General features: G+C 44.9%; 1 non-coding gene across 1 annotated transcript; it reads right to left on the bottom strand.

Moving 5' to 3' along the window:
• Positions 1-300: 300 nt before the first annotated feature.
• On the bottom strand, positions 301-375 carry Trnat-ugu (transfer RNA threonine (anticodon UGU)). The gene has a single exon. It is a non-coding gene; the product is annotated as a tRNA-Thr (tRNA).
• Positions 376-13,284: the final 12,909 nt, after the last annotated feature.

Here is a 13,284-nt window from a genome sequence, read left to right as displayed (position 1 = left end):
ACTGTCCGGTGCTGCAAGTTTCGGAGCTTATTACATTTCCAAGAGTATCTGCATTCCGACGTCTTCATGTAAGGATCCCTTGCTGATATAAAGATGTTACTAAGGCCTGCTAGGAAGCCAGCTCACTCTTAAGGGAATGATATTAATAAGTTTGCTATATATGAAGGTAGTATCTGTTCCCGAAAGAACAGTTACCGTTAATGACCATGCAGCTTTGCCAGAAATGAAATGATAGTTTAATGGACACCCTAGCGGCAAACAGGCGTTGATGTACTTCATTGGGGACATGTTGAAAATGTGTGCCCCGACCGGGACTCGAACCCAGGATCTCCTGCTTACATGGCAGACGCTCTATCCACCTGAGCCACCGAGGGCACAAAGGACAGCGCGCCTGCAGGGATTTATCCCTTGCACGCTTCCCTTGAGACCCACCCAACATGTCCACACCATTGCATTGCCCATTGCCCATCATACTCATTACTTGTGGCACATTAATCTACCAAGTACTGTACGAGTTCGGGCATAGCGTGTGCGTTTGCACAAGAAGGTCAATGGCTGGGAAGCCATATTTTTAACTATATATGACGGTAGTATCTGTTTCCGAAAGAACAGTTACCGTTGATGACCATGCAGTTTTGCTAGAAATGAAATGATAATTAAATGGACACCCTAGCTGCAAACAGGCGTTGATGTATTTCATTGGAGACATGTTGAAAATGAGTACCCAACCGGGACTCGAACCAGGGATCTCCTGCTTACATGGCGGACGCTCTATCCATCTGAGCCACCGAGGCCACACAGGATAGTGCCTCTGCAGGCGCTCTAATTTCTGTGCACTTGGTGGATCAGGTGGATAGAGGTCTGCAACGTAAGCAGGACATCACGGGTTCGAGACCCTGTCGGGGCACACATTTTCAGCATTTCCCCAATGAAGTACATCAACGCCTGTTTGCAGCTAGGGTGTCCATTTAATTATCATTTCATTAATAAGTTTGTCCTGTTTTCACATACGATGTATAAATTCTTATTGGTTAATAAATTACTGTCTCATGAATATATATTCCACTTTTCGGCTTCTATTTGATTTCCGCAATATTCGTTCCTCCCCTGTGAAATTACTGATGGAAAGAGATGTGCTTGAGACAAGTAATATGAATCTTTGCTGAAACCCTTTACCTGGATCGTCATGCCGAAGTCTCAATATTAATTTCCGTTACATTTTCTTTTTTAAATAATTTATTCTGGCAAATATAAGTAAATTTTCATCAAGACCTCACATGACATTGCACACAGTAGAATAGGATTTTGCATACTGTTAACTGCGGAATAGGATCGGTAGGGTTTAAATAGAGAAAAGAAATTAGTACTTCCTATCGAGGAAGAGAAGTGGTTATAAACACAGAAACTACCCCTTTTACGTGGCAGTCCTGCCGCAGGATAGAGTGTTTCATTCTCAATAAGCCACTCCATTTATCCTCTGAGGAGTTTCATTTGCTGTGGGTGTCAGGGAAACACTGACCACTCCGTGGTGATCACTCCTTTAAAAACAGCAGGGTCGGGTCAGACGCTCACCTTTTAGCTGTGTTAAGGGAACTTCAACCTTCTATTTCCCGGTAAGCAGAAAAAGGACGGTGTCGATCACAATGGCGACGATGTATGCCAATGGGCGCGGCCTGGAACGGATGTGGTATCATCGCTCACTACCTTTCCATCAAGTAACTAGAAAATCTATGGTTCTTACAACGTTGCTCACATGCATGTTAGTGATACTCGGTCATCCAATAACTGCACTGGCGTAGATCTAATAGAGCTCGTATCTCACTGTTATTGTTGTGGCCTTCAATCCCTAAGATTGGTTTGGTGCAGTTCTCCAGGCTAGTTACCCTGTGCAGGTCACTTCATATCCTTACAACTATTGCAACCTACATCTACTGGAACTTGCTTGTGTAGGCAAGCCTTGGTCTCGTTCTACAATACACACCCTTCACACTTTCTTCCCTTACCAAACTGATTATTCCTAGATGGCTTAGGATGTGTCTTTAATTAAGTTGTGTCATAAATTTCTGTTCACACTAGCTTGATTCAGTACCTCCTCATTCATAACCAAACTAACTGATTTCGCTCTGTTTTAATTATTGGGTTTTGTGTAGAAACAATGCGTATAGTTTTTGCGTGTTGCAGTTGTCCTGTTTAAATTCTTGAAGTAGAGGAATCAACTTTTAATACCGGTATTTCCCGGAAAAGAGGAGGGGAAGTTGATGAGTACTGCTTCTGATCATCAGTTACTGCGTTAATGGCCTTTTTTATATTTGAAACCTGTGCTCAGTGAAGGCAAATAACACAATAAATTTACAGAAATTCATGTTTACGTACGACCAGCTGCCGCTAGCAAACCTCTCTTTGCTACCAATCTAGATCGGAACGATAATCATCCGATAACGCAAAATTGTTATGCCAACTTTCATCGCGTCGTTCTGTTATGACGTCAACATGATGTACAAAGCTAATATGAACGAAAGTAACTTTCGCGTGACGTGTCGCTGCCAAATAACATATCTCGACGAAACCTGGACCACACATAGTGAGAACTGCTAGAGTACAGTACACATTTTAACTAAGAACTCAATGAGTCGAAGAGAAATGTCACATTCAAAGACATAAATTACATTGAAATCACCGCGATTCATGATGGTTCCCTAGACATTACAAAAGGCAAACACGGTTCTTAATAGTGTGACTGGTCACGGCGGACGGCACTGCATGCTATACAAGTGCTCCCATCCTGGCCACAAGAATGATGAGACGTTCTTGTTGTAGGGCGTTCCATTCAGATACCATCACGAACGACAACAGCCAGATTGTCGTTGGTGCAACTGTACGTGCTGCAAAACGCTACCGCAACGCATCTTACACGTGCTCGATGCGATTTAAGCCGGGGACCGGGCAAGCCAGTACTTCCACCCAATTATCCTCTCGTTACATGAGGTATTCCACCTGCGCAATTCGACGTGGCTCTGCATTATCATCCACAAAAATGAAGTCTTGGGTGGATGCATCCTTGACAAGACGCACCCGGGGAAGGGTTACAGTGTCACAGTAACACTTACTGGTGAGTGTACAGTGTTCAGATATTTGGAGCTGAGTACACTCACGCATCATTGTGCCTCCCTAAACCATAATACCTGAACACATGTTGAACAATGTTCCTGGATGCTATATGTGGTCCCACCTCCTGCCATATGAGGATACGTCCAGTAGTGTCGCACGGGATCGTTTCGGTGGCCCAATTGTTATGGTGTGTCTTTTCAGACGTGTATTCGGCCCTGACTTCATTTTTATAGGTGGCAAAGCACGACCGCATCGAACAACACAGATGCAGGAGTTTCTGGATCGAGAGGATATTCGGGGAATGTTGTGACGTTAACCAGAGCGCTTATATGGAGGGTTGACTCCGCTACATATGACGTGCAGCAAATGTTTCTTCCTGCATGGCTTCCAGAATTGCCGAAGTACAATTCGTCTGTTTGAGGTAGTCTTCCTACACTACTGGCCATTAAAATTGCTACACCAAGAAGATGACATGGTACCGACAGGAAGAAGATGCTATGATATGCAAATGATTAGCTTTTCAGAGAATTCACACAAGGTTGGCGCCTGTGGCGACACCTACAACGTGCTGACATGAGGAAAGTTTCCAACACATTTCTCATACACAAACAGCAGGGGACCGGCGTTGCCTGGCGAAACGTTGTTGTGATGCCTCGTGTAAGGAGGACAAATGCGTACCATCACGTTTCCGACTTTGATAAAGGTCGGATTGTAGCCTATCGCGTTTGCGGTTTATCGATATTGCTGCTCGCGTTGGTCGAGATCCAATGACTGTTAGCAGAACATGGAATCGGTGGCTTCAGGAGGGTAATACGGAACGCCGTGCTGGATCCCAATGGCCTCGCATCACTAACAGCCGAGATGACAGGAATCTTATCCGCATGGCTGTAACGGATCGTGCAGCATGCGTCTCGATCCCTGAGCCAACAGATGGGGACGTATGCAAGACAACAACCATCTGCACGAACAGTTCGACGACGTTTGCAGCGGCATGGACTATCAGCTCGGAGACCATGGCTGCGGTTACCCGTGACGCTGCATCACAGGCAGGAGCGCCTGCGATGGTGTACTCAACGACGAACCTGGGTGCAAGAATGGCAAAACGTCATTTTTTCGGATGAATCGAGGTTCTGTTTACAGCATCATGGTGGTCGCATCCGTGTTTGGCGAGATCGCGGTGATCATGCATTGGAAGCATGTATTCGTCATCGACATACTGGCGTATCACCCGGCGTGACGGTATGGGGTGCCATTGGTTACACGACTCGGTCACCTCTTGTTCGCCTTGATGGCACTTTGAACAGTGGACGTTTTATTTCAGATGTGTTACGACCCGTGGCTCTACCCTTCATTCGATCCCTGTGAAACCCTACATTTCAGCAGGATAATGCACGACCGCATGTAGCAGGTCCTGTACGGGCCTTTCTAGATACCTGGCCAGCACATTCTTCAGATCTCTCACCAATTGGTCTGGTCAATGGTGGCCGAGCAATTGGGTCGTCACAATACGCCATTCACTACTCTTGATAAACTGTGGTATCGTGTTGAAGCTGCATGGCCAGCTGTACCTGTACACGCAATCCAAGCTCTGTTTGACTCAATGCCCAGGCGTATCAACGCCTTTATTGCGGCCAGAGGTGGTTGTTCGGGATACTGATTTCTCAGGATCTATGCACCCAAATTGCGTGAAAATGTAATCACATGTCAGTTCTGGTATAATATATTTGTCCAATGACTACCAGTTTATCATCTGCATTTCTTCTTGGTGTAGCAATTTTAATGGCCAGTAGTGTATATGAAGGGTTGACTCCGTTACATATAACGTGCAGCAAATGTTACTTCCTGCATGGCTCCCAGAGCTGTATGTTTGACGTAGTCTTCCACTTTCAGTTCCTGTACAATCTGTATTTCGTACGGTTTCTTTTTCAGCTTCTTTTTAAGAGTATGCTAAATAGTTGTGATAGGCATCTTAAGCTCGCTACTGATTTTGTAGTAGTCCGTGGACTACGTTCACATGAACGTTTTGTACTGGTAAAGTGTTCGGTCAGTCTTTCCCCTTTCCACAACCATCCTGTTTCTTGAAACTACAAATACCACCTGCGAATATTTTTGATATTTGGAGGTGCGTACTGGCACCGCTGAAGAAATATTCTCTGCTCTGTGATGACAGAATGGCAATTTTTGATTGGAGGTAGGAAATGCTGAAAGCTAGGAATTGTAGACTTTAGGAAAACTGGAAAATCTATGATAGGTTCTCAATACAAAATATTTTATTCGAAAAATACAAATTATGATTGTTTCAAGTCATTTGTAATTTATGTCATAAAAAGTGTAGGATTTAAGTGCCCTGCTGAAATTCCAATGAGTGACTGAATGTACGCAGCAGCACCGCACAGATCTGTGAACTGTAAAAAAGGGAATATTACTGACATCGCTAACACATTGAGAAACAAAATTCCCTGTATTTATTTTCAGTAAACTCGACCATAGCTAATTGGTCCTGCTTTTCGTTCACACTTAATTTGTGGGTCGCTGGCAGACGGGGAATATTTCTTAGTATGGGAACATCATGCTATTTGAAACCGGAACTTCTATTTACGTTTTCTTTCATTATGCTACGCAGCTCGAAATTAAACTCTAGTGATTCAGTCAACATCACGCTGTGGCGGCTCTTTCTGAGCAATAACAGTCCTTTTATTTGTTCCTTACTGTTTTACTTGAATTCTTAGCTCAGTAGTCATCTTGCTGCATTGACATCAATATATAAAAGGCGTAACTAAATTCCCTTTACGGACTTTGAGGATATGAGGTGAGGACCAAGATGGTCCGGAAGAATGCCATTTTTCCACTACACACAAAATAAACACACTTTACTCTCTGACTCCCGCTGATTGTCGTTTGGGTCCACTTGCAAGGAGGGTTCGAGGTGACGACCACCAACGTCAACACAGATACAGTAAATCCGTGCCATGTTCCACTACACACGTACACCAGTCCTTGGTCCTCCAGCAATCGGGCCTGCACGTACGTTAAACCCTAGTTAGTGGTTCCGAAAATGAAAGAGATTTGAACGTGTGATGTGGTGTAGCGTGAAAACGGTATGTTTCCCACATAAGTTCCTCCTTGAGCATCTTGTTCCGCACTACAAGTCCATAACATCTGTAAAAGGACTATAGGTAGATCTTGTACACACCAGAATGGGGATGGTGGTTATCACTGAAACAATCGTTTTTCTGTTACGTCGTTTTCTTCTACTCCAGTTTAACCTCACGGTTAAAACCGCTCAAAATAACATGTTTCTGAAATAATCGAGTATCGGTTTTTTATTCCTGTTATTTCATATAATAAACACAGAAATCGGAGAAAGATTGAAAAATTTTGACTCACTAAGTTTCAAGACACATGGAGTCCAAATATTAAATTAAGTACGCAAATAACAGAAAACTTGTGTAAGTTTGCAGGCTTTCGTTAAAGTTAAAATCTTCTGGGTTGTTAGGTCGCGCCATACTTCGTCTAAAATCATCGACGTTTCGACCCCTCTGTTGGGATTTTCTTAAGGATGTTTCGGGGTCCATTATTGCTAGAACACTGTCAGAGACCAGTGTCGCGTTCTCATATAAAGGGTCAGAGACCAGTGTGGCGTTCTCATATAAAGGGGAACGCGACACTGGTCTCTGACAGTGTTCTAGCATTAGTGGACACTGAAACATCCTGAAGAAGATCCTAACAGACGGGTCGGAACGTCAATTATTTTGGAGGAAATATGATGCGGCCTAACAACATAGAAGACTTTAACTTAAAAGAAAACTTAATCCGTACACCGTTCACTGCTCTTCTCGAAAAGTGAGAAGTGTCTGAATATTACAAAAAAACGCACCATTTTCTCCTGTTGATTACAATTTTTTGAAACTCTGCTCATAAATCATGTTGTAGTCGGAGAAGATACCACTATTTCGGTATTACGAATTGTCAGTGCTAAAAGGTGAAAAATGAAGTTAAAGAACTTTGTTTTTCGTGTTAATTTGTTCGTTTTCAAGGCCTTCAAGCAGATAATGGCATTTTTGTAGACACATCCTCTTAATTTATTACTGTTACCATAATTTCGTTGCACCTCCCTTATTTCATAGAAATGACAGACAAATCTCTAATGTTAAAGCAAGTGTAGCATTGTACTTCGTTGCTATCTAACTTGAACATTTCCAGGCTAGGATTGGTGTCGTTCAGCATTAAAACGGATATCCGGCAACGACAGCCAGAAACTACTGTATACACCGGACGGGGCCAAGTGTTGGACATCGCAGGTACACGCGTGCTTTAAGCCACGACACAGGTCAACTACGACATTATTGTCTCAGCAGTTCTGTACTAATTCTTGTGTCATGTGTTTGTTTCTGTTTAATGATATCTAAACAGCATTGATCGCTTTTCCCCATTTTCTACAATGATGCAGTATTTCAAACCAATGAAGATTTTACGAATAAAAATTACTCCTGTGAATCTTGAAGTTTTCCTGGCGCACTGAATATCCTTTGAAGTTTCAGGATCGTTGTCGCATTATGCTGACTTCTTGCCACAATATTTCGGCTGGCAACCGTTCAGCCAACTTTCGGTGTCCGCTACTGGAGACTGCGAGTTCACAGTGTCGGCTTTATAGCAAAATTGGCGCGGAGACACAGGAGCACCCTCTATCGAAGTCCGACGGCTCTCCACCCAACAAGGCCTGGGACCCACTGATCTCTTTAATTCCTTCTGAGAGAAAACATTTTATTCACAATGTCACGTCTGGCGACATCTGACGTTTGTTTTTAGCACCGCCAGCTCTCTTTCCGACAGAGGATAGACATGCAGTTTCTTCACCTTTATGGATTCTCCTGAGCGTCACAAATGGAACAGTATCTGCAGAGGACGAGGACTTCGATAGAGCAGGCATCCGATGCAAATGCGTCTCCGCGCTAAATTTCCTATAAAGTCGACACCGTGAAGTAGCCGTCTCATTCCACCCTTCCCCCACTTATGGCTCCACTGCGTGGGCTACGATTAGTGCCTCCCGGATGCAATCCCTCCAGCATCTACAGAATAAGGTGCTTTGGGGAGTCTGCATGCCCCTCCCCTTACGAGGGTAGTTACCCTCCACGAGGAAACGGACATGGCCACCCTCAAGATGTCCATGAGAGAGAAGGCAAGGCTTCTCTATGCCAAAGTAGAAGCTCCACGCGGCACGGTCGCTGGTTTACAAAACATTGTCACCACGGCACCCGGCACTGGCTACGACACCATTTTCCTCTCACCATCCTTGAGGACGCCGATTCCGATCACGGTTAACGTTAGCCCTCTTACGTCCACTCATGTAGCGCTAGTATTGATGTGACCACTCGATGGATGTGGACCATCGTAAACCACCAATGTTGATACTTAATGTTGTTCGCCGTTATGTTACCTCTTACCTGAAACCTGAACTTCCACCGTCGGAGGCTGGTGTGGAACTTCAAGTCTACATCTACATCTACATTGATACTCCGCAAGCCACCCAACGGTGTGTGGCGGAGGGCACTTTACGTGCCACTGTCATTACCTCCCTTTCCTGTTCCAGTCGCGTATGGTTCGCGGGAAGAACGACTGTCTGAAAGCCTCCGTGCGCGCTCTAATCTCTCTAATTTTACATTCGTGATCTCCTCGGGAGGTATAAGTAGGGGGAAGCAATATATTCGATACCTCATCCAGAAACGCACCCTCTCGAAACCTGGCGAGCAAGCTACACCGCGATGCAGAGCGCCTCTCTTGCAGAGTCTGCCACTTGAGTTTGTTAAACATCTCCGTAACGCTATCACGGTTACCAAATAACCCTGTGACGAAACGCGCCGCTCTTCTTTGGATCTTTTCTATCTCCTCCGTCAACCCGATCTGGTACGGATCTCACACTGATGAGCAATACTCAAGTATAGGCCGAACGAGTACTTTGTAAGCCACCTCCTTTGTTGATGGACTACATTTTCTAAGGACTCTCCCAATGAATCTCAATCTGGTACCCACCTTACCAACAATTAATTTTATATGATCATTCCACTTCAAATCGTTCCGCACGCATACTCCCAGATATTTTACAGAAGTAACTGCTACCAGTGTTTGTTCCGCTATCATATAATCATACAATAAAGGATCCTTCTTTCTATGTATTCGCAATACGTTACATTTGTCTATGTTAAGGGTCAGTTGCCACTCCCTGCACCAAGTGCCTATCCGCTGCAGATCTTCCTGCATTTCGCTACAATTTTCTAATGCTGCAACTTCTCTGTATACTACAGCATCATCCGCGAAAAGCCGCATGGAACTTCCGACATAGCCACACCTTCAAAATGCGCTACAGTGATGCCTTTGGAATGGCATCACTGTCGAATGGAACAGTTTTACTATCCACCAACACAGTAAGACCATGAGCCACAGGTGAAACTGTATTTCAACATCCCACAAAAAAAAAGCAGTCACCCCTCCTTCCAATCCTGATTCTGACACTCAGCCTCACATCATGCTCCAATTTTCTCCTTCCCCCCTTCATCCACTTTGCTGACTTCTACTCGCTACCTGCCGTTCTACAGAGCACCATCGCAACTTCATCATGATAATTTTTCGAGTGTCACCTTGCATCCCATTACACCATGGCATCACTCACATTCAAGAGCGACTGTATTTTAAATCTGATATAAAACCGTAAAACGACTTTTAAAAAGCTTTAGAATTTTCTTATATGTGTGGTTTACATATCCTCCTTTATCGTCACCTGTTTTTACGTAAAAATCGTCACTAGAGTTCTCCTATTTATTTTTTACAAAAAATGGTTCAAATAGCTCTGAGCACTATGGGACGTAACTACTGAGGTCATAAGTCCCCTAGAACTTACTTAAACCTAACTAACCTAAGAACATCACACACATACATGCCCCAGGCAGGTTTCGAACCTGCGACCGTAGTGGTCGCGCGGTTCCAGACTGTAGCGCCTAGAACCGCTCGGCTACTGCGGCCGGCTATTTTTACAGACTCATCTCTCATTATCACCTTTTATATGTTTTAACCACGTTTATGTACAGTTCTGTCACCTTTGGGTAAAGAGCGGCTTTGCCTGCTGCCACACCTTCCCTGGCAGATATCTGAAGATGCCTGAACGGTTGCCAGCCGAAATATTGTGGCCAGAAGTCAACATGATCCAGCTGCAATCCCGAAACCTCACAGAATAAAAACTACTCTTTCTTTTGAAAAGATTTATTTGAAAAAGAAAAATTTTAATATCGCTGCTATGACTATTTCCTTTTGTTCTCGGTTGTTAGTGAAAAATAAAAAAAAAGTTACTGTTAAAGCCGTGATCAAATAAATACGGAAAAATACCGTTTATTCAATAGAAAAGCACCGGTATCGATTTTAAACGATCGGTTTTTCCCATTCCTAAACCAGAGGCTACCTTACGGTGAGTGGCGGAGGGTACTTTGTGCACAACACTCACCTCCCACTTCCCCCATTCCAATCGCAAATCGTTGTTTCTAATCTTGTCTTTCCTTTCTGTCAAACAGCACTAGGCACAAATAAAACAAATGAATAGAAGTATAGTGCACCATTGCTTGTTGGTTGTAAGAAAGAAGGAGAGAGAGAAAGTCTGTAACATGTTTACCACCGTAGTTACGAACGCTTGGCACAGTTAGCTTTCTTCACGTCACAAACAATGGAACTTACGCACTGCTAAATCTAGTCGAGGTATTATGAAGTGCAAGGCTTCTCTGGTACTTCCAGCGTATGTCAACTTATTAGTCATGGTGTACGCAACCATTTACAGGAAATGGGAAAACATCCAATGTTAACATGTCAGGTTTTCCCACTTCCAGTCTTCATGTGAAATTCCATCATGCACATCGCCTTTTGTAATCGATCCGCTTACAAATACAGCCAATCTACTCACACAAATATCTCCTCGAACGGATACGGATCCTCTACACCTCTCGCAAACTTGATCCCCCTCACTCGCTTGTCTCTCGCATCCTTTCCCACCCCCGTCCGCTGCCGCGCCTGTATTCCGACATCCCGCCCGCTCTCCGTCTCTCCACTCTCCATACCCTTGCCCAAGGTGGCTCCCGCCAACTCCCCCTCCCTGATGATACCCTCATCCCCTCCATCTGCCGGCCGAAGTGGCCGTGCGGTTAAAGGCACTGCAGTCTGGAACCGCAAGACCGCTACGGTCGCAGGTTCGAATCCTGCCTCGAGCATGGATGTTTGTGATGTCCTTAGGTTAGTTAGGTTTAACTAGTTCAAAGTTCTAGGGGACTAATGACCTCAGCAGTTGAGTCCCATAGTGCTCAGAGCCATTTGAACCATTTCCCCTCCATCTACCCCTCCTACTGACTTTGATCCTCCTCTTGCACCCCCTGTGTTTTTCCCAAGGGCACCCTCTCTCCCTTCTCTCCCTCCTCTCGTCCTCCCTCCCTCCTCTCCCCCTGGGCTTCCCCTACCCCCCACCTACCTTCCTTCCTCCCCCTCCTTTCTCCTCTGCCACTGGCATCTATAGCCTCCCCCCTCTCCCTCCTCTCCCACCTTTTCCCTTTTAGCAGGTCCCCGGATTCGTACATGAACAGTGAACATTCGCGCGCCGGAGATCGTTGCCAGTGTTTGTGCATGCCTCCGTGTTAGTGTTTCAGTGTTTCATCGTTTGTGCTACATCGTTCACGTGTGTCACTTCTGTCATCTCTGTTCGTGTGCCCGTTCTGCACGTTTTTTATTCGGACACTGTGACTGTGAACGGCTCCATGTATTTTAATTTTGTCTGTCTACAGTTGTTTATCCACCATGTTTGTTTTTCGATGTCTCTTTATGTACCGACTGTCATATCTGTGGCTGAAAAGCGGCGTAAGTTGCCGCTGCCGGCCTACCTGTATAAGGTCTGGAAACAACAATAAAGAAAAATAAAGAAAAAAAAACAAAAAAATCACACAAATTTCAGAAGTAAGAGAAGGTGCCCTGCGGAAGATAGATGTGGCTATAGTCTACCTGAAGAATTTCTCTTCCCTCCAGTTTTCTATTCCGAATATAAACTGAATTGTACTCTCATTGCAAAGGCTAATATGTGAACTTCTACAGACCCATTTAGAATTCAGAGAACTGTTACGCCTATGCCATCTATAATATGGGAGGAAAATCGCAATGCCTCTGAGAGGCTAGCCAATTACAGCTCCAGGGTCAGGCGCAGTGCATTCTCGGCAAGGCTGGACGTCAATTTGGAGCGCCATTGAGCGCCGTCCGCGGAGTGACAGTGCACTCAGGGGCCACGGCTCGTCAATAGGGCGCCGATAAGTGAAAGGCCCGTCTCCTGATTAGCCGTAATCAGGCGATCGGCTGCCCGCGCCACCTTGCGCACCACTACTAATCATAGTCCGGCGACGGCTGCAGCGTCATGCCGGGAAAGTGGGGCGCCGCGGCGGGCAGGTGGAAACACTCACGGCTAATTGTGCACCGCCTGATGAGAACAGCGATCGGTGAAGGAGCGCCTTGATCCTGAAGACGAGCTGAAAGACGCACGCCGACTTTGTTCCAACATCCTATGCGCTTCTAATGGTGAAAAAACTTGTGATGTATATCACGAATAACCATTTCCACTAACACGCTACAGCAGTTTATACCTGTATTATGGAGAAGAATGCTGAACCGAAATTATGAGCGGAGTCATGTACCCTTGAATTTATTTATTTATTTTTATTTTGCATATGGCGTCTACAGAGTAAAATTGCACACATACGATTAATTAATATAATAAACGAATTACAAATATATTATTAAATGCCAGAATGAGATTTTCACTCTGCTGCAGAGTGTGTGCTGATATCAAACTTCCTGGCAGATTAAAACTGTGTGCCGGACCGAGACTCGAACTCGGGACCTTTGCCTTTCGTGGGCAAGTGCTCTTTCCCACGAAAGGCAAAGGTCCCTAGTTCGAGTCTCGGTCCGGCACACAGTTTTATTCTGCCAGGAAGTTTCATATCAGCGCACACTCCGCTGCATAGTGAAAATCTCATTCTGGAAACAACCCCCAGGCTGTGGCTAAGTCATGTCTCCGCAATATCCTTTCGTTCAGGAGTGCTAGTTCTGCAAGGTTCGCAGGAGAGTTCTGTAAAGTTTGGAAGGTAGGAGTGCGAGGTACTGGCA

The sequence above is a fragment of the Schistocerca serialis genome, chromosome 5 (assembly GCF_023864345.2).
Source record: "Schistocerca serialis cubense isolate TAMUIC-IGC-003099 chromosome 5, iqSchSeri2.2, whole genome shotgun sequence".
NCBI classification, from domain to species: Eukaryota; Metazoa; Arthropoda; class Insecta; order Orthoptera; family Acrididae; genus Schistocerca; species Schistocerca serialis.
Note: the sequence above shows the minus strand (reverse complement) of the source record. Positions and strands in the feature narration are given on the sequence as shown.